We start from the raw sequence: 25,598 nt of genomic DNA on the forward strand, positions 1-25,598 counted from the left end.
AGGACCTCATCCATATTTTGCATGCACTCCCCCTCTGAGCTTCCATCCCATTTCATTTGCAGATAAAATGCAATATCAATACAATGTACTTTTTATATACTCCACTCCATTGAAACTACAATGAAATGATAGCAGCAATTCTTAAACCAGGTACAGACTGGGATCGAACCCATGAACTTCAGTTTTTGAAAATGACGCCATAAAAGATGGCAATCATGCCACTTCTGTTCTATAATTGTACGAACAGGGATTGAAGGGATGTTCTTCAGATTACAAGACCAAATTATTTAGCACATCTCTGTTTCCTGCTTAGAATTTCAACATTCTGTAAAGTAGGAGTTGGGTCAATGCAATAATTTTAAATGGAGAAGCTGGGGATTGAACCCAGGACCTCATACATGCGAAGCACGCGCTCTACCACTGAGCTACATCCCCTTTCTGGGAAAGATAAAAAATGTTTCTTATTTTATTTTATTTCACCTTTATTTAACCAGGTAAGCTAGTGGAGAACAAGTTCTCATTGAGAACTGCGACCTGGCCAAGATAAAGCAAAGCAGTGCGACACAAACAACAACACAGAGTTACAAATGGAATAAACAAGCATACAGTCAATAACACAATAGAAAAAAAGAAAGTCTATATACAGTGTGTGCAAATGGCGTGAGGAGGTAAGGCAATAAATAGGCCATAGTAGCGAAGTAATTACAATTTAGCAAATTAACACTGGAGTGATAGATGAGCAGATGATGATGTGCAAGTAGAAATACTGGTGTGCAAAAGAGCAGAAAGTAAATAAAAACAATATGGGGATGAGGTAGGTAGATTGGGTGGGCTATTTACAGATGGCCTATATACAGCTGCAGCGATCGGTTAGCTGCTCAGATAGCTGATGTTTAAAGTTAGTAAGGGAAATATAAGTGTCCAGCTTCAGCGATTTTTGCAATTCGTTCCAGTCATTGGCAGCAGAGAACTGGAAGGAAAGGTGGCCAAAGGAGGTGTTGGCTTTGAGGATGACCAGTGAGATATACCTGCTGGAGCGCGTGCTACGGGTGGGTGTTGTTATCGTGACCAGTGAGCTGAGATAAGACGAAGCTTTACCTAGCATAGACTTATAGATGACCTGGAGCCAGTGGGTCTGGTGACGAATAGGTAGCGAGGGCCTGCCGACTAGACCATACAGGTCGCAGTGGTCATATCAATACAGTTGACCTTTTCTTTACACTGTTCTAATGAAAGTACATTTACATAATATCAGCTATCTTCCATAAACGTCGAACAAGGATTGAACCCATGTGCTTCAGTTTACAGAAACAGATGATTTAGCATATCTATTTCCTTCTTAGAATGTCAACATTCTGGAAAGTGGGAGTTGTGCAAAAGCTAATTTAACAAGTAAATACAGTCAACAGAGAAGTTGGGGATTAACGTTGGACCGCATACATGTAAAGTACTGGCTCTACCATAGAGATACATCCCCTTACTATAATAACTGTGTTGCCATATTGACACAACTTGCTTTTTCTGCAAAGTCCTCCAATAAAAACACAGGTCCATGATATCAGATGTCTTTCATAAAGGCACGGATGGGATTTGAACCCATGATCTTCGGTTTACGAGACCGACGCCTTCCCACTTGGACACCATGCCACTCTACGCTGTTAATGATATATCAACATTCTGGAAAGTAGTAGTTGTGTAAATGTGAATTTGGCACACAAATAAACTCAGTGGAGAATCTTGGGATTGAACCGAGGACCTCATCCATATTTTGCATGCACTCCCCCTCTGAGCTTCCATCCCATTTCATTTGCAGATAAAATGCAATATCAATACAATGTACTTTTTATATACTCCACTCCATTGAAACTACAATGAAATGATAGCAGCAATTCTTAAACCAGGTACAGACTGGGATCGAACCCATGAACTTCAGTTTTTGAAAATGACGCCATAAAAGATGGCAATCATGCCACTTCTGTTCTATAATTGTACGAACAGGGATTGAAGGGATGTTCTTCAGATTACAAGACCAAATTATTTAGCACATCTCTGTTTCCTGCTTAGAATTTCAACATTCTGTAAAGTAGGAGTTGGGTCAATGCAATAATTTTAAATGGAGAAGCTGGGGATTGAACCCAGGACCTCATACATGCGAAGCACGCGCTTTACCACTGAGCTACATCCCCTTTCTGGGAAAGATAAAAAATGTTTCTTATTTTATTTTATTTCACCTTTATTTAACCAGGTAAGCTAGTGGAGAACAAGTTCTCATTGAGAACTGCGACCTGGCCAAGATAAAGCAAAGCAGTGCGACACAAACAACAACACAGAGTTACAAATGGAATAAACAAGCATACAGTCAATAACACAATAGAAAAAAAGAAAGTCTATATACAGTGTGTGCAAATGGCGTGAGGAGGTAAGGCAATAAATAGGCCATAGTAGCAAAGTAATTACAATTTAGCAAATTAACACTGGAGTGATAGATGAGCAGATGATGATGTGCAAGTAGAAATACTGGTGTGCAAAAGAGCAGAAAGTAAATAAAAACAATATGGGGATGAGGTAGGTAGATTGGGTGGGCTATTTACAGATGGCCTATATACAGCTGCAGCGATCGGTTAGCTGCTCAGATAGCTGATGTTTAAAGTTAGTAAGGGAAATATAAGTGTCCAGCTTCAGCGATTTTTGCAATTCGTTCCAGTCATTGGCAGCAGAGAACTGGAAGGAAAGGTGGCCAAAGGAGGTGTTGGCTTTGAGGATGACCAGTGAGATATACCTGCTGGAGCGCGTGCTACGGGTGGGTGTTGTTATCGTGACCAGTGAGCTGAGATAAGACGAAGCTTTACCTAGCATAGACTTATAGATGACCTGGAGCCAGTGGGTCTGGTGACGAATAGGTAGCGAGGGCCTGCCGACTAGACCATACAGGTCGCAGTGGTCATATCAATACAGTTGACCTTTTCTTTACACTGTTCTAATGAAAGTACATTTACATAATATCAGCTATCTTCCATAAACGTCGAACAAGGATTGAACCCATGTGCTTCAGTTTACAGAAACAGATGATTTAGCATATCTATTTCCTTCTTAGAATGTCAACATTCTGGAAAGTGGGAGTTGTGCAAAAGCTAATTTAACAAGTAAATACAGTCAACAGAGAAGTTGGGGATTAACGTTGGACCGCATACATGTAAAGTACTGGCTCTACCATAGAGATACATCCCCTTACTATAATAACTGTGTTGCCATATTGACACAACTTGCTTTTTCTGCAAAGTCCTCCAATAAAAACACAGGTCCATGATATCAGATGTCTTTCATAAAGGCACGGATGGGATTTGAACCCATGATCTTCGGTTTACGAGACCGACGCCTTACCACTTGGCCACCATGCCACTCTACGCTGTTAATGATATATCAACATTCTGGAAAGTAGTAGTTGTGTAAATGTGAATTTGGCACACAAATAAACTCAGTGGAGAATCTTGGGATTGAACCGAGGACCTCATCCATATTTTGCATGCACTCCCCCTCTGAGCTTCCATCCCATTTCATTTGCAGATAAAATGCAATATCAATACAATGTACTTTTTATATACTCCACTCCATTGAAACTACAATGAAATGATAGCAGCAATTCTTAAACCAGGTACAGACTGGGATCGAACCCATGAACTTCAGTTTTTGAAAATGACGCCATAAAAGATGGCAATCATGCCACTTCTGTTCTATAATTGTACGAACAGGGATTGAAGGGATGTTCTTCAGATTACAAGACCAAATTATTTAGCACATCTCTGTTTCCTGCTTAGAATTTCAACATTCTGTAAAGTAGTAGTTGGGTCAATGCAATAATTTTAAATGGAGAAGCTGGGGATTGAACCCAGGACCTCATACATGCGAAGCACGCGCTTTACCACTGAGCTACATCCCCTTTCTGGGAAAGATAAAAAATGTTTCTTATTTTATTTTATTTCACCTTTATTTAACCAGGTAAGCTAGTGGAGAACAAGTTCTCATTGAGAACTGCGACCTGGCCAAGATAAAGCAAAGCAGTGCGACACAAACAACAACACAGAGTTACAAATGGAATAAACAAGCATACAGTCAATAACACAATAGAAAAAAAGAAAGTCTATATACAGTGTGTGCAAATGGCGTGAGGAGGTAAGGCAATAAATAGGCCATAGTAGCAAAGTAATTACAATTTAGCAAATTAACACTGGAGTGATAGATGAGCAGATGATGATGTGCAAGTAGAAATACTGGTGTGCAAAAGAGCAGAAAGTAAATAAAAACAATATGGGGATGAGGTAGGTAGATTGGGTGGGCTATTTACAGATGGCCTATATACAGCTGCAGCGATCGGTTAGCTGCTCAGATAGCTGATGTTTAAAGTTAGTAAGGGAAATATAAGTGTCCAGCTTCAGCGATTTTTGCAATTCGTTCCAGTCATTGGCAGCAGAGAACTGGAAGGAAAGGTGGCCAAAGGAGGTGTTGGCTTTGAGGATGACCAGTGAGATATACCTGCTGGAGCGCGTGCTACGGGTGGGTGTTGTTATCGTGACCAGTGAGCTGAGATAAGACGAAGCTTTACCTAGCATAGACTTATAGATGACCTGGAGCCAGTGGGTCTGGTGACGAATAGGTAGCGAGGGCCAGCCGACTAGAGCATACAGGTCGCAGTGGTCATATCAATACAATTTACCTTTTCTTTACACTGTTCTAATGAAAGTACATTTACATAATATCAGCTATCTTCCATAAACGTCGAACAAGGATTGAACCCATGTGCTTCAGTTTACAGAAACAGATGATTTAGCATATCTATTTCCTTCTTAGAATGTCAACATTCTGGAAAGTGGGAGTTGTGCAAAAGCTAATTTAACAAGTAAATACAGTCAACAGAGAAGTTGGGGATTAACGTTGGACCGCATACATGTAAAGTACTGGCTCTACCATAGAGATACATCCCCTTACTATAATAACTGTGTTGCCATATTGACACAACTTGCTTTTTCTGCAAAGTCCTCCAATAAAAACACAGGTCCATGATATCAGATGTCTTTCATAAAGGCACGGATGGGATTTGAACCCATGATCTTCGGTTTACGAGACCGACGCCTTACCACTTGGCCACCATGCCACTCTACGCTGTTAATGATATATCAACATTCTGGAAAGTAGTAGTTGTGTAAATGTGAATTTGGCACACAAATAAACTCAGTGGAGAATCTTGGGATTGAACCGAGGACCTCATCCATATTTTGCATGCACTCCCCCTCTGAGCTTCCATCCCATTTCATTTGCAGATAAAATGCAATATCAATACAATGTACTTTTTATATACTCCACTCCATTGAAACTACAATGAAATGATAGCAGCAATTCTTAAACCAGGTACAGACTGGGATCGAACCCATGAACTTCAGTTTTTGAAAATGACGCCATAAAAGATGGCAATCATGCCACTTCTGTTCTATAATTGTACGAACAGGGATTGAAGGGATGTTCTTCAGATTACAAGACCAAATTATTTAGCACATCTCTGTTTCCTGCTTAGAATTTCAACATTCTGTAAAGTAGGAGTTGGGTCAATGCAATAATTTTAAATGGAGAAGCTGGGGATTGAACCCAGGACCTCATACATGCAAAGCATGCGCTCTACCACTGAGCTACATCCCCTTTCTGGGAAAGATAAAAAATGTTTCTTATTTTATTTTATTTCACCTTTATTTAACCAGGTAAGCTAGTGGAGAACAAGTTCTCATTGAGAACTGCGACCTGGCCAAGATAAAGCAAAGCAGTGCGACACAAACAACAACACAGAGTTACAAATGGAATAAACAAGCATACAGTCAATAACACAATAGAAAAAAAGAAAGTCTATATACAGTGTGTGCAAATGGCGTGAGGAGGTAAGGCAATAAATAGGCCATAGTAGCGAAGTAATTACAATTTAGCAAATTAACACTGGAGTGATAGATGAGCAGATGATGATGTGCAAGTAGAAATACTGGTGTGCAAAAGAGCAGAAAGTAAATAAAAACAATATGGGGATGAGGTAGGTAGATTGGGTGGGCTATTTACAGATGGCCTATATACAGCTGCAGCGATCGGTTAGCTGCTCAGATAGCTGATGTTTAAAGTTAGTAAGGGAAATATAAGTGTCCAGCTTCAGCGATTTTTGCAATTCGTTCCAGTCATTGGCAGCAGAGAACTGGAAGGAAAGGTGGCCAAAGGAGGTGTTGGCTTTGAGGATGACCAGTGAGATATACCTGCTGGAGCGCGTGCTACGGGTGGGTGTTGTTATCGTGACCAGTGAGCTGAGATAAGACGAAGCTTTACCTAGCATAGACTTATAGATGACCTGGAGCCAGTGGGTCTGGTGACGAATAGGTAGCGAGGGCCTGCCGACTAGACCATACAGGTCGCAGTGGTCATATCAATACAGTTGACCTTTTCTTTACACTGTTCTAATGAAAGTACATTTACATAATATCAGCTATCTTCCATAAACGTCGAACAAGGATTGAACCCATGTGCTTCAGTTTACAGAAACAGATGATTTAGCATATCTATTTCCTTCTTAGAATGTCAACATTCTGGAAAGTGGGAGTTGTGCAAAAGCTAATTTAACAAGTAAATACAGTCAACAGAGAAGTTGGGGATTAACGTTGGACCGCATACATGTAAAGTACTGGCTCTACCATAGAGATACATCCCCTTACTATAATAACTGTGTTGCCATATTGACACAACTTGCTTTTTCTGCAAAGTCCTCCAATAAAAACACAGGTCCATGATATCAGATGTCTTTCATAAAGGCACGGATGGGATTTGAACCCATGATCTTCGGTTTACGAGACCGACGCCTTACCACTTGGCCACCATGCCACTCTACGCTGTTAATGATATATCAACATTCTGGAAAGTAGTAGTTGTGTAAATGTGAATTTGGCACACAAATAAACTCAGTGGAGAATCTTGGGATTGAACCGAGGACCTCATCCATATTTTGCATGCACTCCCCCTCTGAGCTTCCATCCCATTTCATTTGCAGATAAAATGCAATATCAATACAATGTACTTTTTATATACTCCACTCCATTGAAACTACAATGAAATGATAGCAGCAATTCTTAAACCAGGTACAGACTGGGATCGAACCCATGAACTTCAGTTTTTGAAAATGACGCCATAAAAGATGGCAATCATGCCACTTCTGTTCTATAATTGTACGAACAGGGATTGAAGGGATGTTCTTCAGATTACAAGACCAAATTATTTAGCACATCTCTGTTTCCTGCTTAGAATTTCAACATTCTGTAAAGTAGTAGTTGGGTCAATGCAATAATTTTAAATGGAGAAGCTGGGGATTGAACCCAGGACCTCATACATGCAAAGCACGCGCTCTACCACTGAGCTACATCCCCTTTCTGGGAAAGATAAAAAATGTTTCTTATTTTATTTTATTTCACCTTTATTTAACCAGGTAAGCTAGTGGAGAACAAGTTCTCATTGAGAACTGCGACCTGGCCAAGATAAAGCAAAGCAGTGCGACACAAACAACAACACAGAGTTACAAATGGAATAAACAAGCATACAGTCAATAACACAATAGAAAAAAGAAAGTCTATATACAGTGTGTGCAAATGGCGTGAGGAGGTAAGGCAATAAATAGGCCATAGTAGCGAAGTAATTACAATTTAGCAAATTAACACTGGAGTGATAGATGAGCAGATGATGATGTGCAAGTAGAAATACTGGTGTGCAAAAGAGCAGAAAGTAAATAAAAACAATATGGGGATGAGGTAGGTAGATTGGGTGGGCTATTTACAGATGGCCTATATACAGCTGCAGCGATCGGTTAGCTGCTCAGATAGCTGATGTTTAAAGTTAGTAAGGGAAATATAAGTGTCCAGCTTCAGCGATTTTTGCAATTCGTTCCAGTCATTGGCAGCAGAGAACTGGAAGGAAAGGTGGCCAAAGGAGGTGTTGGCTTTGAGGATGACCAGTGAGATATACCTGCTGGAGCGCGTGCTACGGGTGGGTGTTGTTATCGTGACCAGTGAGCTGAGATAAGACGAAGCTTTACCTAGCATAGACTTATAGATGACCTGGAGCCAGTGGGTCTGGTGACGAATAGGTAGCGAGGGCCTGCCGACTAGACCATACAGGTCGCAGTGGTCATATCAATACAATTGACCTTTTCTTTACACTGTTCTAATGAAAGTACATTTACATAATATCAGCTATCTTCCATAAACGTCGAACAAGGATTGAACCCATGTGCTTCAGTTTACAGAAACAGATGATTTAGCATATCTATTTCCTTCTTAGAATGTCAACATTCTGGAAAGTGGGAGTTGTGCAAAAGCTAATTTAACAAGTAAATACAGTCAACAGAGAAGTTGGGGATTAACGTTGGACCGCATACATGTAAAGTACTGGCTCTACCATAGAGATACATCCCCTTACTATAATAACTGTGTTGCCATATTGACACAACTTGCTTTTTCTGCAAAGTCCTCCAATAAAAACACAGGTCCATGATATCAGATGTCTTTCATAAAGGCACGGATGGGATTTGAACCCATGATCTTCGGTTTACGAGACCGACGCCTTACCACTTGGCCACCATGCCACTCTACGCTGTTAATGATATATCAACATTCTGGAAAGTAGTAGTTGTGTAAATGTGAATTTGGCACACAAATAAACTCAGTGGAGAATCTTGGGATTGAACCGAGGACCTCATCCATATTTTGCATGCACTCCCCCTCTGAGCTTCCATCCCATTTCATTTGCAGATAAAATGCAATATCAATACAATGTACTTTTTATATACTCCACTCCATTGAAACTACAATGAAATGATAGCAGCAATTCTTAAACCAGGTACAGACTGGGATCGAACCCATGAACTTCAGTTTTTGAAAATGACGCCATAAAAGATGGCAATCATGCCACTTCTGTTCTATAATTGTACGAACAGGGATTGAAGGGATGTTCTTCAGATTACAAGACCAAATTATTTAGCACATCTCTGTTTCCTGCTTAGAATTTCAACATTCTGTAAAGTAGGAGTTGGGTCAATGCAATAATTTTAAATGGAGAAGCTGGGGATTGAACCCAGGACCTCATACATGCAAAGCATGCGCTCTACCACTGAGCTACATCCCCTTTCTGGGAAAGATAAAAAATGTTTCTTATTTTATTTTATTTCACCTTTATTTAACCAGGTAAGCTAGTGGAGAACAAGTTCTCATTGAGAACTGCGACCTGGCCAAGATAAAGCAAAGCAGTGCGACACAAACAACAACACAGAGTTACAAATGGAATAAACAAGCATACAGTCAATAACACAATAGAAAAAAGAAAGTCTATATACAGTGTGTGCAAATGGCGTGAGGAGGTAAGGCAATAAATAGGCCATAGTAGCGAAGTAATTACAATTTAGCAAATTAACACTGGAGTGATAGATGAGCAGATGATGATGTGCAAGTAGAAATACTGGTGTGCAAAAGAGCAGAAAGTAAATAAAAACAATATGGGGATGAGGTAGGTAGATTGGGTGGGCTATTTACAGATGGCCTATATACAGCTGCAGCGATCGGTTAGCTGCTCAGATAGCTGATGTTTAAAGTTAGTAAGGGAAATATAAGTGTCCAGCTTCAGCGATTTTTGCAATTCGTTCCAGTCATTGGCAGCAGAGAACTGGAAGGAAAGGTGGCCAAAGGAGGTGTTGGCTTTGAGGATGACCAGTGAGATATACCTGCTGGAGCGCGTGCTACGGGTGGGTGTTGTTATCGTGACCAGTGAGCTGAGATAAGACGAAGCTTTACCTAGCATAGACTTATAGATGACCTGGAGCCAGTGGGTCTGGTGACGAATAGGTAGCGAGAGCCTGCCGACTAGACCATACAGGTCGCAGTGGTCATATCAATACAGTTGACCTTTTCTTTACACTGTTCTAATGAAAGTACATTTACATAATATCAGCTATCTTCCATAAACGTCGAACAAGGATTGAACCCATGTGCTTCAGTTTACAGAAACAGATGATTTAGCATATCTATTTCCTTCTTAGAATGTCAACATTCTGGAAAGTGGGAGTTGTGCAAAAGCTAATTTAACAAGTAAATACAGTCAACAGAGAAGTTGGGGATTAACGTTGGACCGCATACATGTAAAGTACTGGCTCTACCATAGAGATACATCCCCTTACTATAATAACTGTGTTGCCATATTGACACAACTTGCTTTTTCTGCAAAGTCCTCCAATAAAAACACAGGTCCATGATATCAGATGTCTGTCATAAAGGCACGGATGGGATTTGAACCCATGATCTTCGGTTTACGAGACCGACGCCTTACCACTTGGCCACCATGCCACTCTACGCTGTTAATGATATATCAACATTCTGGAAAGTAGTAGTTGTGTAAATGTGAATTTGGCACACAAATAAACTCAGTGGAGAATCTTGGGATTGAACCGAGGACCTCATCCATATTTTGCATGCACTCCCCCTCTGAGCTTCCATCCCATTTCATTTGCAGATAAAATGCAATATCAATACAATGTACTTTTTATATACTCCACTCCATTGAAACTACAATGAAATGATAGCAGCAATTCTTAAACCAGGTACAGACTGGGATCGAACCCATGAACTTCAGTTTTTGAAAATGACGCCATAAAAGATGGCAATCATGCCACTTCTGTTCTATAATTGTACGAACAGGGATTGAAGGGATGTTCTTCAGATTACAAGACCAAATTATTTAGCACATCTCTGTTTCCTGCTTAGAATTTCAACATTCTGTAAAGTAGGAGTTGGGTCAATGCAATAATTTTAAATGGAGAAGCTGGGGATTGAACCCAGGACCTCATACATGCAAAGCATGCGCTCTACCACTGAGCTACATCCCCTTTCTGGGAAAGATAAAAAATGTTTCTTATTTTATTTTATTTCACCTTTATTTAACCAGGTAAGCTAGTGGAGAACAAGTTCTCATTGAGAACTGCGACCTGGCCAAGATAAAGCAAAGCAGTGCGACACAAACAACAACACAGAGTTACAAATGGAATAAACAAGCATACAGTCAATAACACAATAGAAAAAAAGAAAGTCTATATACAGTGTGTGCAAATGGCGTGAGGAGGTAAGGCAATAAATAGGCCATAGTAGCGAAGTAATTACAATTTAGCAAATTAACACTGGAGTGATAGATGAGCAGATGATGATGTGCAAGTAGAAATACTGGTGTGCAAAAGAGCAGAAAGTAAATAAAAACAATATGGGGATGAGGTAGGTAGATTGGGTGGGCTATTTACAGATGGCCTATATACAGCTGCAGCGATCGGTTAGCTGCTCAGATAGCTGATGTTTAAAGTTAGTAAGGGAAATATAAGTGTCCAGCTTCAGCGATTTTTGCAATTCGTTCCAGTCATTGGCAGCAGAGAACTGGAAGGAAAGGTGGCCAAAGGAGGTGTTGGCTTTGAGGATGACCAGTGAGATATACCTGCTGGAGCGCGTGCTACGGGTGGGTGTTGTTATCGTGACCAGTGAGCTGAGATAAGACGAAGCTTTACCTAGCATAGACTTATAGATGACCTGGAGCCAGTGGGTCTGGTGACGAATAGGTAGCGAGGGCCTGCCGACTAGACCATACAGGTCGCAGTGGTCATATCAATACAGTTGACCTTTTCTTTACACTGTTCTAATGAAAGTACATTTACATAATATCAGCTATCTTCCATAAACGTCGAACAAGGATTGAACCCATGTGCTTCAGTTTACAGAAACAGATGATTTAGCATATCTATTTCCTTCTTAGAATGTCAACATTCTGGAAAGTGGGAGTTGTGCAAAAGCTAATTTAACAAGTAAATACAGTCAACAGAGAAGTTGGGGATTAACGTTGGACCGCATACATGTAAAGTACTGGCTCTACCATAGAGATACATCCCCTTACTATAATAACTGTGTTGCCATATTGACACAACTTGCTTTTTCTGCAAAGTCCTCCAATAAAAACACAGGTCCATGATATCAGATGTCTTTCATAAAGGCACGGATGGGATTTGAACCCATGATCTTCGGTTTACGAGACCGACGCCTTACCACTTGGCCACCATGCCACTCTACGCTGTTAATGATATATCAACATTCTGGAAAGTAGTAGTTGTGTAAATGTGAATTTGGCACACAAATAAACTCAGTGGAGAATCTTGGGATTGAACCGAGGACCTCATCCATATTTTGCATGCACTCCCCCTCTGAGCTTCCATCCCATTTCATTTGCAGATAAAATGCAATATCAATACAATGTACTTTTTATATACTCCACTCCATTGAAACTACAATGAAATGATAGCAGCAATTCTTAAACCAGGTACAGACTGGGATCGAACCCATGAACTTCAGTTTTTGAAAATGACGCCATAAAAGATGGCAATCATGCCACTTCTGTTCTATAATTGTACGAACAGGGATTGAAGGGATGTTCTTCAGATTACAAGACCAAATTATTTAGCACATCTCTGTTTCCTGCTTAGAATTTCAACATTCTGTAAAGTAGGAGTTGGGTCAATGCAATAATTTTAAATGGAGAAGCTGGGGATTGAAGCCAGGACCTCATACATGCAAAGCATGCGCTCTACGACTGAGCTACATCCCCTTTCTGTGAAAGAGAAAAAATGTTTCTTATTTTATTTTATTTCACCTTTATTTAACCAGGTAAGCTAGTGGAGAACAAGTTCTCATTGAGAACTGCGACCTGGCCAAGATAAAGCAAAGCAGTGCGACACAAACAACAACACAGAGTTACAAATGGAATAAACAAGCATACAGTCAATAACACAATAGAAAAAAGAAAGTCTATATACAGTGTGTGCAAATGGCGTGAGGAGGTAAGGCAATAAATAGGCCATAGTAGCGAAGTAATTACAATTTAGCAAATTAACACTGGAGTGATAGATGAGCAGATGATGATGTGCAAGTAGAAATACTGGTGTGCAAAAGAGCAGAAAGTAAATAAAAACAATATGGGGATGAGGTAGGTAGATTGGGTGGGCTATTTACAGATGGCCTATATACAGCTGCAGCGATCGGTTAGCTGCTCAGATAGCTGATGTTTAAAGTTAGTAAGGGAAATATAAGTGTCCAGCTTCAGCGATTTTTGCAATTCGTTCCAGTCATTGGCAGCAGAGAACTGGAAGGAAAGGTGGCCAAAGGAGGTGTTGGCTTTGAGGATGACCAGTGAGATATACCTGCTGGAGCGCGTGCTACGGGTGGGTGTTGTTATCGTGACCAGTGAGCTGAGATAAGACGAAGCTTTACCTAGCATAGACTTATAGATGACCTGGAGCCAGTGGGTCTGGTGACGAATAGGTAGCGAGGGCCTGCCGACTAGACCATACAGGTCGCAGTGGTCATATCAATACAGTTGACCTTTTCTTTACACTGTTCTAATGAAAGTACATTTACATAATATCAGCTATCTTCCATAAACGTCGAACAAGGATTGAACCCATGTGCTTCAGTTTACAGAAACAGATGATTTAGCATATCTATTTCCTTCTTAGAATGTCAACATTCTGGAAAGTGGGAGTTGTGCAAAAGCTAATTTAACAAGTAAATACAGTCAACAGAGAAGTTGGGGATTAACGTTGGACCGCATACATGTAAAGTACTGGCTCTACCATAGAGATACATCCCCTTACTATAATAGCTGTGTTGCCATATTGACACAACTTGCTTTTTCTGCAAAGTCCTCCAATAAAAACACAGGTCCATGATATCAGATGTCTTTCATAAAGGCACGGATGGGATTTGAACCCATGATCTTCGGTTTACGAGACCGACGCCTTACCACTTGGCCACCATGCCACTCTACGCTGTTAATGATATATCAACATTCTGGAAAGTAGTAGTTGTGTAAATGTGAATTTGGCACACAAATAAACTCAGTGGAGAATCTTGGGATTGAACCGAGGACCTCATCCATATTTTGCATGCACTCCCCCTCTGAGCTTCCATCCCATTTCATTTGCAGATAAAATGCAATATCAATACAATGTACTTTTTATATACACCACTCCATTGAAACTACAATGAAATGATAGCAGCAATTCTTAAACCAGGTACAGACTGGGATCGAACCCATGAACTTCAGTTTTTGAAAATGACGCCATAAAAGATGGCAATCATGCCACTTCTGTTCTATAATTGTACGAACAGGGATTGAAGGGATGTTCTTCAGATTACAAGACCAAATTATTTAGCACATCTCTGTTTCCTGCTTAGAATTTCAACATTCTGTAAAGTAGGAGTTGGGTCAATGCAATAATTTTAAATGGAGAAGCTGGGGATTGAACCCAGGACCTCATACATGCAAAGCATGCGCTCTACCACTGAGCTACATCCCCGTTCTGGGAGAGAGAAAAAATGTTTCTTATTTTATTTTATTTCACCTTTATTTAACCAGGTAAGCTAGTGGAGAACAAGTTCTCATTGAGAACTGCGACCTGGCCAAGATAAAGCAAAGCAGTGCGACACAAACAACAACATAGAGTTACAAATGGAATAAACAAGCGTACAGTCAATAACACAATAGAAAAAAAGAAAGTCTATATACAGTGTGTGCAAATGGCGTGAGGAGGTAAGGTAATAAATAGGCCATGGTAGCGAGGTAATTACAATTTAGCAAATTAACACTGGAGTGATAGATGAGCAGATGATGATGTGCAAGTAGAAATACTGGTGTGCAAAAGAGCAGAAAGTAAATAAAAACAATATGGGGATGAGGTAGGTAGATTGGGTGGGCTATTTACAGATGGCCTATGTACAGCTGCAGCGATCGGTTAGCTGCTCAGATAGCTGATGTTTAAAGTTAGTAAGGGAAATATAAGTGTCCAGGTTCAGCGATTTTTGCAATTCGTTCCAGTCATTGGCAGCAGAGAACTGGAAGGAAAGGTAGCCAAAGGAGGTGTTGGCTTTGGGGATGACCAGTGAGATATACCTGCTGGAGCGAGTGCTACGGGTGGGTGTTGTTATCGTGACCAGTGAGCTGAGATAAGACGAAGCTTTACCTAGCATAGACTTATAGATGACCTGGAGCCAGTGGGTCTGGTGACGAATAGGTAGCGAGGGCCAGCCGACTAGAGCATACAGGTCGCAGCGGTCATATCAATACAATTGACCTTTTCTTTACACTGTTCTAATGAAAGTACATTTACATAATATCAGCTATCTTCCATAAACGTCGAACAAGGATTGAACCCATGTGCTTCAGTTTACAGAAACAGATGATTTAGCATATCTATTTCCTTCTTAGAATGTCAACATTCTGGAAAGTGGGAGTTGTGCAAAAGCTAATTTAACAAGTAATTACAGTCAACAGAGAAGTTGGGGATTAACGTTGGACCGCATACATGTAAAGTACTGGCTCTACCATAGAGATTCATCCCCTTACTATAATAGCTGTGTTGCAATATTGATACAACTTGCTTTTTCTGCAAAGTCCTCCAATTAAAGCACAGGTCCATGATATCAGATGTCTTTCATAAAGGCACAGAAGGGATTTGAACCCATGATCTTCGGTTTACAAGACCAACGCCTTACCACTTGGCCACCATGCCACTCTACGCTGTTAATTATATATCAACATTCAGGAAAGTAGTAGTTGTGTAAATGTGAATTTGGCACACAAATAAACTCAGTGGAGAATCTTGGGATTGAACCGAGGACCTCATACATATTTTGCATGCACTCCCCCTCTGAGCTTCCATCCCATTTCATTTGCAGATAAAATGCAATATCAATACAATGTACTTTTTATATACACCACTCCATTGAAACTACAATGAAATGATAGCAGCAATTCTTAAACCAGGTACAGACTGGGATCGAACCCATGAACTTCAGTTTTTGAAAATGACGCCATAAAAGATGGCAATCATGCCACTTCTGTTCTATAATTGTACGAACAGGGATTGAAGGGATGTTCTTCAGATTACAAGACCAAATTATTTAGCACATCTCTGTTTCCTGCTTAGAATTTCAACATTCTGTAAAGTAGTAGTTGGGTCAATGCAATAATTTTAAATGGAGAAGCTGGGGATTGAACCCAGGACCTCATACATGCGAAGCACGCGCTCTACCACTGAGCTACATCCCCGTTCTGGGAGAGATAAAAAATGTTTCTTATTTTATTTTATTTCACCTTTATTTAACCAGGTAAGCTAGTGGAGAACAAGTTCTCATTGAGAACTGCGACCTGGCCAAGATAAAGCAAAGCAGTGCGACACAAACAACAACATAGAGTTACAAATGGAATAAACAAGCGTACAGTCAATAACACAATAGAAAAAAAGAAAGTCTATATTCAGTGTGTGCAAATGGCATGAGGAGGTAAGGTAATAAATAGGCCATGGTAGTGAGGTAATTACAATTTAGCAAATTAACACTGGAGTGATAGATGAGCAGATGATGATGTGCAAGTAGAAATACTGGTGTGCAAAAGAGCAGAAAGTAAATAAAAACAATATGGGGATGAGGTAGGTAGATTGGGTGGGCTATTTACAGATGGCCTATGTACAGCTGCAGCGATCGGTTAGCTGCTCAGATAGCTGATGTTTAAAGTTAGTGAGGGAAATATAAGTGTCCAGGTTCAGCGATTTTTGCAATTCGTTCCAGTCATTGGCAGCAGAGAACTGGAAGGAAAGGTGGCCAAAGGAGGTGTTGGCTTTGAGGATGACCAGTGAGATATACCTGCTGGAGCGAGTGCTACGGGTGGGTGTTGTTATCGTGACCAGTGAGTTGAGATAAGGCGAAGCTTTACCTAGCATAGACTTATAGATGACCTGGAGCCAGTGGGTCTGGTGACGAATAGGTAGCGAGGGCCAGCCGACTAGAGCATACAGGTCGCAGTGGTCATATCAATACAATTGACCTTTTCTTTACACTGTTCTAATGAAAGTACATTTACATAATATCAGCTATCTTCCATAAACGTCAAACAAGGATTGAACCCATGTGCTTCAGTTTACAGAAACAGATGATTTAGCATATCTATTTCCTTCTTAGAATGTCAACATTCTGGAAAGTGGGAGTTGTGCAAAAGCTAATTTAACAACTAATTACACTCAACAGAGAAGTTGGGGATTAACGTTGGACCGCATACATGTAAAGTACTGGCTCTACCATAGAGATACATCCCCTTACTATAATAGCTGTGTTGCAATATTGATACAACTTGATTTTCTGCAAAGTCCTCCAATTAAAGCACAGGTCCATGATATCAGATGTCTTTCATGAAGGCACAGAAGGGATTTGAACCCATGATCTTCGGTTTACAAGACCAACGCCTTACCACTTGGCCACCATGCCACTCTACGCTCTGAATTATATATCAACATTCAGGAAAGTAGTAGTTGTGTAAATGTGAATTTGGCACACAAATAAACTCAGTGGAGAATCTTGGGATTGAACCGAGGACCTCATACATATTTTGCATGCACTCCCCCTCTGAGCTTCCATCCCATTTCATTTGCAGATAAAATGCAATATCAATACAATGTACTTTTTATATACACCACTCCATTGAAACTACAAGGAAATGATAGCAGCAATTCTTAAACCAGGTACAGACTGGGATCGAACCCATGAACTTCAGTTTTTGAAAATGACGCCATAAAAGATGGCAATCATGCCACTTCTGTTCTATAATTGTACGAACAGGGATTGAAGGGATGTTCTTCAGATTACAAGACCAAATTATTTAGCACATCTCTGTTTCCTGCTTAGAATTACAACATTCTGTAAAGTAGGAGTTGGGTCAATGCAATAATTTTAAATGGAGAAGCTGGGGATTGAACCCAGGACCTCATACATGCGAAGCATGCGCTCTACCACTGAGCTACATCCCCTTTCTGGGAAAGATAAAAAATGTTTCTTATTTTATTTTATTTCACCTTTATTTAACCAGGTAAGCTAGTGGAGAACAAGTTCTCATTGAGAACTGCGACCTGGCCAAGATAAAGCAAAGCAGTGCGACACAAACAACAACATAGAGTTACAAATGGAATAAACAAGCGTACAGTCAATAACACAATAGAAAAAAGAAAGTCTATATACAGTGTGTGCAAATGGCGTGAGGAGGTAAGGTAATAAATAGGCCATGGTAGTGAGGTAATTACAATTTAGCAAATTAACACTGGAGTGATAGATGAGCAGATGATGATGTGCAAGTACAAATACTGGTGTGCAAAAGAGCAGAAAGTAAATAAAAACAATATGGGGATGAGGTAGGTAGATTGGGTGGGCTATTTACAGATGGCCTATGTACAGCTGCAGCGATCGGTTAGCTGCTCAGATAGCTGATGTTTAAAGTTAGTGAGGGAAATATAAGTGTCCAGGTTCAGCGATTTTTGCAATTCGTTCCAGTCATTGGCAGCAGAGAACTGGAAGGAAAGGTGGCCAAAGGAGGTGTTGGCTTTGAGGATGACCAGTGAGATATATCTGCTGGAGCGAGTGCTACGGGTGGGTGTTTTTATCGTGACCAGTGAGTTGAGATAAGGCGGAGCTTTACCTAGCATAGACTTATAGATGACCTGGAGCCAGTGGGTCTGGTGACGAATAGGTAGCGAGGGCCAGCCGACTAGAGCATACAGGTCGCAGTGGTCATATCAATACAATTGACCTTTTCTTTACACTGTTCTAATGAAAGTACATTTACATAATATCAGCTATCTTCCATAAACGTCGAACAAGGATTGAACCCATGTGCTTCAGTTTACAGAAACAGATGATTTAGCATATCTATTTCCTTCTTAGAATGTCAACATTCTGGAAAGTGGGAGTTGTGCAAAAGCTAATTTAACAAGTAAATACAGTCAACAGAGAAGTTGGGGATTAACGTTGGACCGCATACATGTAAAGTACTGGCTCTACCATAGAGATACATCCCCTTACTATAGTAACTGTGTTGCCATATTGACACAACTTGCTTTTTCTGCAAAGTCCTCCAAGTAAAGCACAGGTCCATGATATCAGATGTCTTTCATAAAGGCACAGAAGGGATTTGAACCCATGATCTTCGGTTTACGAGACCAACGCCTTACCACTTGGCCACCATGCCACTCTACGCTGTTAATGATATATCAACATTCAGGAAAGTAGTAGTTGTGTAAATGTGAATTTGGCACACAAATAAACTCAGTGGAGAATCTTGGGATTGAACCGAGGACCTCATCCATATTTTGCATGCACTCCCCCTCTGAGCTTCCATCCCATTTCATTTGCAGATAAAATGCAATATCAATACAATGTACTTTTTATATACACCACTCCATTGAAACTACAATGAAATGATAGCAGCAATTCTTAAACCAGGTACAGACTGGGATCGAACCCATGAACTTCAGTTTTTGAAAATGACGCCATAAAAGATGGCAATCATGCCACTTCTGTTCTATAATTGTACGAACAGGGATTGAAGGGATGTTCTTCAGATTACAAAACCAAATTATTTAGCACGTCTCTGTTTCCTGCTTAGAATTACAACATTCTGTAAAGTAGGAGTTGGTTGGGTCAATGCAGTAATTTTAAATGGAGAAGCTGGGGATTGAACCCAGGACCTCATACATGCGAAGCATGCCCTCTACCACTGAGCTACATCCCCTTTCTGGGAAAGATAAAAAATGTTTCTTATTTTATTTTATTTCACCTTTATTTAACCTGGTAAGCTTGTGGAGAACAAGTTCTCATTGAGAACTGCGACCTGGCCAAGATAAAGCAAAGCAGTGCGACACAAACAACAACACAGAGTTACAAATGGAATAAACAAGAATACAGTCAATAACACAATAGAAAAAAAGAAAGTCTATATACAGTGTGTGCAAATGGCATGAGGAGGTAAGGTAATAAATAGGCCATGGTAGTGAGGTAATTACAATTTAGCAAATTAACACTGGAGTGACAGATGAGCAGATGATGATGTGCAAGTACAAATACTGGTGTGCAAAAGAGCAGAAAGTAAATAAAACAATATGGGGATGAGGTAGGTAGATTGGGTGGGCTATTTACAGATGGCCTATGTACAGCTGCAGCGATCGGTTAGCTGCTCAGATAGCTGATGTTTAAAGTTAGTGAGGGAAATATAAGTGTCCAGGTTCAGCGATTTTTGCAATTCGTTCCAGTCATTGGCAGCAGAGAACTGGAAGGAAAGGCAGCCAAAGGAGGTGTTGGCTTTGGGGATGACCAGTGAGATATATCTGCTGGAGCGAGTGCTACGGGTGGGTGTTTTTATCGTGACCAGTGAGTTGAGATAAGGCGGAGCTTTACCTAGCATAGACTTATAGATGACCTGGAGCCAGTGGGTCTGGTGACGAATAGGTAGCGAGGGCCAGCCGACTAGAGCATACAGGTCGCAGTGGTCATATCAATACAATTGACCTTTTCTTTACACTGTTCTAATGAAAGTACATTTACATAATATCAGCTATCTTCCATAAACGTCGAACAAGGATTGAACCCATGTGCTTCAGTTTACAGAAACAGATGATTTAGCATATCTATTTCCTTCTTAGAATGTCAACATTCTGGAAAGTGGGAGTTGTGCAAAAGCTAATTTAACAAGTAATTACAGTCAACAGAGAAGTTGGGGATGAACGTTGGACCGCATACATGTAAAGTACTGGCTCTACCATAGAGATACATCCACTTACTATAATAGCTGTGTTGCAATATTGATACAACTTGATTTTCTGCAAAGTCCTCCAATTAAAACACAGGTCCATGATATCAGATGTCTTTCATAAAGGCACAGAAGGGATTTGAACCCATGATCTTCGGTTTACGAGACCGACGCCTTACCACTTGGCCACCATGCCACTCTACGTTCTGAATTATATATCAACATTCAGGAAAGTAGTAGTTGTGTAAATGTGAATTTGGCACACAAATAAACTCAGTGGAGAATCTTGGGATTGAACCGAGGACCTCATCCATATTTTGCATGCACTCCCCCTCTGAGCTTCCATCCCATTTCATTTGCAGATAAAATGCAATATCAATACAATGTACTTTTTATATACTCCACTCCATTGAAACTACAATGAAATGATAGCAGCAATTCTTAAACCAGGTACAGACTGGGATCGAACCCATGAACTTCAGTTTTTGAAAATGACGCCATAAAAGATGGCAATAATGCCACTTCTGTTCTATAATTGTACGAAGAGGGATTGAAGGAATGTTCTTCAGATTACAAAACCAAATTATTTAGCACGTCTCTGTTTCCTGCTTAGAATTACAACATTCTGTAAAGTAGGAGTTGGGTCAATGCAGTAATTTTAAATGGAGATGCTGGGGATTGAACCCAGGACCTCATACATGCGAAGCATGCGCTCTACCACTGAGCTACATCCCCGTTCTGGGAGAGATAAAAAATGTTTCTTATTTTATTTTATTTCACCTTTATTTAACCAGGTAAGCTGGTGGAGAACAAGTTCTCATTGAGAACTGCAACCTGGCCAAGATAAAGCAAAGCAGTGCGACACAAACAACAACACAGAGTTACAAATGGAATAAACAAGCATACAGTCAATAACACAATAGAAAAAAGAAAGTCTATATACAGTGTGTGCAAATGGCGTGAGGAGGTAAGGTAATAAATAGGCCATGGTAGTGAGGTAATTACAATTTAGCAAATTAACACTGGAGTGATAGATGAGCAGATGATGATGTGCAAGTACAAATACTGGTGTGCAAAAGAGCAGAAAGTAAATAAAAACAATATGGGGATGAGGTAGGTAGATTGGGTGGGCTATTTACAGATGGCCTATGTACAGCTGCAGTGAACGGTTAGCTGCTCAGATAGCTGATGTTTAAAGTTATTGAGGGAAATATAAATATAAGATATTCATGGCACGTATTCGAATTTCCAAAATAATGCATTTATGAAAATAACTATTCTCTGTTTAAAGTACAGTACCTACTGCATGTGTCAAAGAGCACTGTTTCCTCCCGGTTTCAAACCGAAGACCTTTCGTGTGTAAAGCGAATGTGATAACCACTACACTACAGAATCTGCTGCTACATTTAGCTGCAAAGAATAAACCGAATTTTACAGATATTCATGGCACGTATTCGAATTTCCAAAATACAGAATTTATGAAAATAATAATTCTTTGTTGAAAGTACAGTACCTACTGCACGTGTCAAAGAGCTCTGTTTCCGCCAGGTTTCGAACCGAGGACCTTTCGCGTGTTAAGCGAACGTGATTTTTTTTTATTTTATTTTTTATTATTTTTATTATCAAAAATGTTTGTTTACAATATTTACAGTACAATCTACTGTTTACAGTACAATCCACAGAGAACAATACAGAAGACACTAGACTAACAGAGGCAGGTGAACAATTCACCCCCTATCAAATTATCAACAAAGAAAATATCAAAACAGTGCTTTCAAAAATTATAAGTGATACCTCCACTCTCCTCTCGTGAAATTAACCCACTCCCTTCAACAAAAGACTCATCAAAATGTTCCATCCCATAATTAAACAACATATCTATGTGTTTACTGAACAGTGCTATAAAGATACTCCACACCTGAACCCTCTTTCTGTCAAAAGAAACATAATTCCTCCTACAAAAAATAGCATACCTCACAAAACTCAAAACCATATTCAACAAACACACATTAGCACCCTCACATTTACCAGACACTCCAAATAACAAAAGTTCCTCCCACGCATACTTTTTCACGAAATCTCCCCCCAGTTTCTACATAACATTTCCTTAACTTTACAAAAAAATATTTTAAATCCTCACATTCTATAAACAAATGCATAAGAGTTTCCGGGAAACGTCCACATACGTCGCATTCCCTTTCTATCTCACAATTAATTTTCTTTAGCACCACCTTTGTAAATATTCTATTATGTCTTAGTTTGAAATCATTATTTTCACACTCCTTACTATTATATTTTACATTTAAATTTCCCCATATCTTTTTTCATCCAATTCCGGAAAAACTACTTTCCAAAATTTCTCAGCAGCCGGCCTTCTACACACTTTTCCTACCATTATTCTATACAATCTTTTCACTGGTATACTAGATAAATGTACTTTCTTCTTACTGCTACCAATGAACAAATTAGGAAATACAAATAAATCTTCTCTTTCAACTTCACTATTTATTAAATCAACCCATGCTCTTGGTATACTATTCTTTATCTTGTCATACATATTATTCACTGTTCCCCTTCCCACCTCTTCATCCCATTCATTGATTATGTCAAAAATAGCTTCCCCAGGTAAAAACCCTGGAATTACCTCATATGTATAATCTTTTATTTGCCGTAGACCTGCACTCATAAATACTTTATTATACAAAACTTTTTCTTTGTTCTTGATTTTCTCATTCAGAAATATAGGTTGATTCATAATCAGGTCAATATGTCCACATTCATAATATACATTAGGCAACAACTCTGCCCATGCATTTAGCACCTCTTTATAAAAATCTGGTACCTTTTCAAACATTGCCCTTTTAAGCCCCATCAATAAACCATTATCCTCACAACCACCACTCTCCTCTAAGTAGACTCTAAAGAAGTGTTTCCAGCCATAATCTTCACTGTCATACAAATATTTCTTTACTGTTTTTATCCTAATAGCTTTTCTTTTGACACCTAAATCTACAAGTTTTAAACCTCCATCCACATAGTCAGCAATCAATGTTTTCTGAGATATTCTCACTCCTTTACCATCCCATATAAAATTTGACACCACATTATTCAATTCATTTAGGACCCACTCCGGCATGTCCAGGACTCCCAAAACATACACAAATTTGGATAATACCAAAGCATTTGCAACAATTACTTTCCCTTGTAACTTTAGTTTTCTATTTTTCCAGAAATTCAACGTTAGCTTGACTTTATTAAGGATCCCAGTCCAAGTTATATCTTTTGCCTCTTTCTCCTTTACACCAATGTTTACTCCCAGCACTTTAATAAAATCCTTTGCGCTCTTGAATGGAATCTCACACCCGTTTACATTGATATCCCCAACAAACATTATTTCAGTCTTCTCTATATTAACTTTAGCACCCGATGCCTTGCCATATATATCTATGATCCCCATAATGCTTCCAATACTTTCTATATCCTTCACAGTACAAGTAGTGTCATCAGCGTACTGATGTACAACACTGACACCACCACCTGGGATTCCAACACCCCTTACTTCTTTATTACTATTTATCAATGTAGCTAACGGTTCTGTAGAAACACTGTACAGCAGAGCTGACAAAGGACAGCCCTGCCTTACTGACCTCTCCACAGGGAAAGTATCTGTTAACACTCCGTTACATTTAACACAACTTTTAGCCCCACTATACAACAGGTTGATCCAAGATACAAACTTTGGCCCAAACCCAAACCTCTCCAAAGTCTGTAATAAAAAGCTGTGCTCCACTCTATCGAAAGCTTTGTTAAAGTCCAAACTTAAAACTATACCACCTTCATTTTTCATTTGATTAACAACATCCCTAATTGTACAAATGACATCTGAAATATCTCTTCCAGGTATGCCGTAGGCTTGTGTTGATTCAATAATACTCCCAATCACCTTTTTCATCCTATTCGCTAACACTTTAGTCAGTATCTTATAATCCGAATTTAGAAGGCTAATAGGCCTATAATTTTCTAACTTTAATCTACTGCCCCTATTTTTGAATAAGATCGTTAACATTCCAGTTGACATAGACTCAGGGATTTCCTTATTCTCTTCCATATAATGAAACACCCTCACTAAAATGGGTGCCAAAATATCTACAAAGACTTTATAGAACTCATTTGTTAAACCATCCAAACCCGGACTTTTATTACCTTGCGTGCTAACAATTGCTTCCTTGATTTCCATAATCGAAATCTCTTCATCACACATCATTCTATCTGCCTGCGATACTTTGGCACTAATTGTATCCAACACTTTTACAACACACACTTTATCTACATCATTCTTTTTGTAAAGATTTCTGTAAAAGGTTTCAACTGTCTCTAAGATCCCAACAAAATCGTTTACCTTTACACCTCTTTCATCTTCCAACTCTACAATGTAACTCTTAGTTTGTTTTCTTTTTCCAGACCCAAAAAAAAGGATGTACATTTCTCTCCCTCCAAAGCGTACTGTGCCCTGCTCCTAACAATAGCACCCAAACATTTATTTTTTTCATAACGACCCAGCTCTGCATGGATTTTCAAATAATTCACAACATCATAGTCTGGATCCGTATCAGCCTTTTCAAGTTCATGCAACATCCTATTCCTAAGCATTATTTCTTTCTGCTTATCTAAACGGTTATGATTTTTTGCGTACCTAATACTCCTATTTTTTACTTTTACTTTCACTTCCTCCCACCATAAACACACATTCTCTTTTAACAGTACATTAGACATTTCATCATTAATACATTCAACAATTTCATTTCTATATCCTTCCTCCTTTAACAGACTGGCATTTAAACACCAGACACCTCCCCCTCTCCTCTCCACACCAAAACCCATTTGAAATG

At 39.5% G+C, this 25,598-nt stretch overlaps 24 non-coding genes across 24 annotated transcripts; all 24 read right to left on the reverse strand.

Moving 5' to 3' along the window:
- Positions 1–363: 363 nt before the first annotated feature.
- Positions 364–435, reverse strand: trnaa-cgc (transfer RNA alanine (anticodon CGC)). Its single transcript has one exon. It is a non-coding gene; the product is annotated as a tRNA-Ala (tRNA).
- A 1,140-nt stretch (positions 436–1,575) lies between these two features.
- Positions 1,576–1,647, reverse strand: trnat-cgu (transfer RNA threonine (anticodon CGU)). Its single transcript has one exon. It is a non-coding gene; the product is annotated as a tRNA-Thr (tRNA).
- A 467-nt stretch (positions 1,648–2,114) lies between these two features.
- On the reverse strand, positions 2,115–2,186 carry trnaa-cgc (transfer RNA alanine (anticodon CGC)). Its single transcript has one exon. It is a non-coding gene; the product is annotated as a tRNA-Ala (tRNA).
- Positions 2,187–3,326: 1,140 nt separating this feature from the next.
- trnat-cgu (transfer RNA threonine (anticodon CGU)) lies at positions 3,327–3,398 on the reverse strand. The gene has a single exon. It is a non-coding gene; the product is annotated as a tRNA-Thr (tRNA).
- Positions 3,399–3,865: 467 nt separating this feature from the next.
- Positions 3,866–3,937, reverse strand: trnaa-cgc (transfer RNA alanine (anticodon CGC)). Its single transcript has one exon. It is a non-coding gene; the product is annotated as a tRNA-Ala (tRNA).
- A 1,140-nt stretch (positions 3,938–5,077) lies between these two features.
- Positions 5,078–5,149, reverse strand: trnat-cgu (transfer RNA threonine (anticodon CGU)). Its single transcript has one exon. It is a non-coding gene; the product is annotated as a tRNA-Thr (tRNA).
- Positions 5,150–5,616: 467 nt separating this feature from the next.
- Positions 5,617–5,688, reverse strand: trnaa-ugc (transfer RNA alanine (anticodon UGC)). The gene has a single exon. It is a non-coding gene; the product is annotated as a tRNA-Ala (tRNA).
- Positions 5,689–6,828: 1,140 nt separating this feature from the next.
- Positions 6,829–6,900, reverse strand: trnat-cgu (transfer RNA threonine (anticodon CGU)). The gene has a single exon. It is a non-coding gene; the product is annotated as a tRNA-Thr (tRNA).
- Positions 6,901–7,367: 467 nt separating this feature from the next.
- On the reverse strand, positions 7,368–7,439 carry trnaa-ugc (transfer RNA alanine (anticodon UGC)). The gene has a single exon. It is a non-coding gene; the product is annotated as a tRNA-Ala (tRNA).
- Positions 7,440–8,578: 1,139 nt separating this feature from the next.
- trnat-cgu (transfer RNA threonine (anticodon CGU)) lies at positions 8,579–8,650 on the reverse strand. The gene has a single exon. It is a non-coding gene; the product is annotated as a tRNA-Thr (tRNA).
- A 467-nt stretch (positions 8,651–9,117) lies between these two features.
- On the reverse strand, positions 9,118–9,189 carry trnaa-ugc (transfer RNA alanine (anticodon UGC)). Its single transcript has one exon. It is a non-coding gene; the product is annotated as a tRNA-Ala (tRNA).
- A 1,139-nt stretch (positions 9,190–10,328) lies between these two features.
- trnat-cgu (transfer RNA threonine (anticodon CGU)) lies at positions 10,329–10,400 on the reverse strand. Its single transcript has one exon. It is a non-coding gene; the product is annotated as a tRNA-Thr (tRNA).
- Positions 10,401–10,867: 467 nt separating this feature from the next.
- Positions 10,868–10,939, reverse strand: trnaa-ugc (transfer RNA alanine (anticodon UGC)). The gene has a single exon. It is a non-coding gene; the product is annotated as a tRNA-Ala (tRNA).
- Positions 10,940–12,079: 1,140 nt separating this feature from the next.
- Positions 12,080–12,151, reverse strand: trnat-cgu (transfer RNA threonine (anticodon CGU)). The gene has a single exon. It is a non-coding gene; the product is annotated as a tRNA-Thr (tRNA).
- A 1,678-nt stretch (positions 12,152–13,829) lies between these two features.
- On the reverse strand, positions 13,830–13,901 carry trnat-cgu (transfer RNA threonine (anticodon CGU)). The gene has a single exon. It is a non-coding gene; the product is annotated as a tRNA-Thr (tRNA).
- Positions 13,902–14,368: 467 nt separating this feature from the next.
- trnaa-ugc (transfer RNA alanine (anticodon UGC)) lies at positions 14,369–14,440 on the reverse strand. The gene has a single exon. It is a non-coding gene; the product is annotated as a tRNA-Ala (tRNA).
- A 1,140-nt stretch (positions 14,441–15,580) lies between these two features.
- On the reverse strand, positions 15,581–15,652 carry trnat-ugu (transfer RNA threonine (anticodon UGU)). The gene has a single exon. It is a non-coding gene; the product is annotated as a tRNA-Thr (tRNA).
- Positions 15,653–16,119: 467 nt separating this feature from the next.
- On the reverse strand, positions 16,120–16,191 carry trnaa-cgc (transfer RNA alanine (anticodon CGC)). Its single transcript has one exon. It is a non-coding gene; the product is annotated as a tRNA-Ala (tRNA).
- Positions 16,192–17,330: 1,139 nt separating this feature from the next.
- trnat-ugu (transfer RNA threonine (anticodon UGU)) lies at positions 17,331–17,402 on the reverse strand. The gene has a single exon. It is a non-coding gene; the product is annotated as a tRNA-Thr (tRNA).
- Positions 17,403–17,869: 467 nt separating this feature from the next.
- Positions 17,870–17,941, reverse strand: trnaa-cgc (transfer RNA alanine (anticodon CGC)). The gene has a single exon. It is a non-coding gene; the product is annotated as a tRNA-Ala (tRNA).
- Positions 17,942–19,080: 1,139 nt separating this feature from the next.
- Positions 19,081–19,152, reverse strand: trnat-cgu (transfer RNA threonine (anticodon CGU)). The gene has a single exon. It is a non-coding gene; the product is annotated as a tRNA-Thr (tRNA).
- A 471-nt stretch (positions 19,153–19,623) lies between these two features.
- Positions 19,624–19,695, reverse strand: trnaa-cgc (transfer RNA alanine (anticodon CGC)). Its single transcript has one exon. It is a non-coding gene; the product is annotated as a tRNA-Ala (tRNA).
- A 1,138-nt stretch (positions 19,696–20,833) lies between these two features.
- trnat-cgu (transfer RNA threonine (anticodon CGU)) lies at positions 20,834–20,905 on the reverse strand. Its single transcript has one exon. It is a non-coding gene; the product is annotated as a tRNA-Thr (tRNA).
- Positions 20,906–21,372: 467 nt separating this feature from the next.
- On the reverse strand, positions 21,373–21,444 carry trnaa-cgc (transfer RNA alanine (anticodon CGC)). The gene has a single exon. It is a non-coding gene; the product is annotated as a tRNA-Ala (tRNA).
- Between the last annotated feature and the right edge of the window lie 4,154 nt (positions 21,445–25,598).

The sequence above is a fragment of the Salmo salar genome, unplaced genomic scaffold, assembly GCF_905237065.1.
Source record: "Salmo salar unplaced genomic scaffold, Ssal_v3.1, whole genome shotgun sequence".
Taxonomy (NCBI): domain Eukaryota; kingdom Metazoa; phylum Chordata; class Actinopteri; order Salmoniformes; family Salmonidae; genus Salmo; species Salmo salar.